Here is a 547-nt window from a genome sequence, read left to right on the forward strand (position 1 = left end):
TGATTTATTACGACAGGTTTTTATTTTATTTCATTTAGTTAATTCATAGAATGCGAAACACTTTATTACTACTCTACTCGCTAATTTGCTCTTCAGTGTCATCGTCAGTGCCACTTTTGTTGTGCACTTCTATACTCAGTCGTCCCTGTAGTGCAGAGCTGATGTCAGTGCTTCTGCGTGTTGCTCAATCTCTTGTCTTTATAAGAGACGCAAGATTCTAATGAATCATAATATGCTCTTCTCTCGCAAAATTTTATTCCAAATGCGCCCCTCGGAAAATTCATTTATGAACAACTTAGGACAAAATATGTAAATGTAAATGAAGATACTGGTATCAACGCTGTCACTTAATCAGATGAGTTGAGTTTCACAAGTCTCAACGTTTGTTTATTTGCCAGCCACCGTGGGAAAGTAGGATGGTTCTCGAGGAGTGGTTATGCCATATTGGTGGCGCTAGAGACGGTGGGGTTTACGAGGATGAGGAGGAAAATGAGGGGGAGAATGAGAATGGATGCGGGGGCTGTCTTTTGAGAGAGAAGCCAATGCA

This window comes from Penaeus monodon, chromosome 22, assembly GCF_015228065.2.
Source record: "Penaeus monodon isolate SGIC_2016 chromosome 22, NSTDA_Pmon_1, whole genome shotgun sequence".
Classification (NCBI taxonomy): domain Eukaryota; kingdom Metazoa; phylum Arthropoda; class Malacostraca; order Decapoda; family Penaeidae; genus Penaeus; species Penaeus monodon.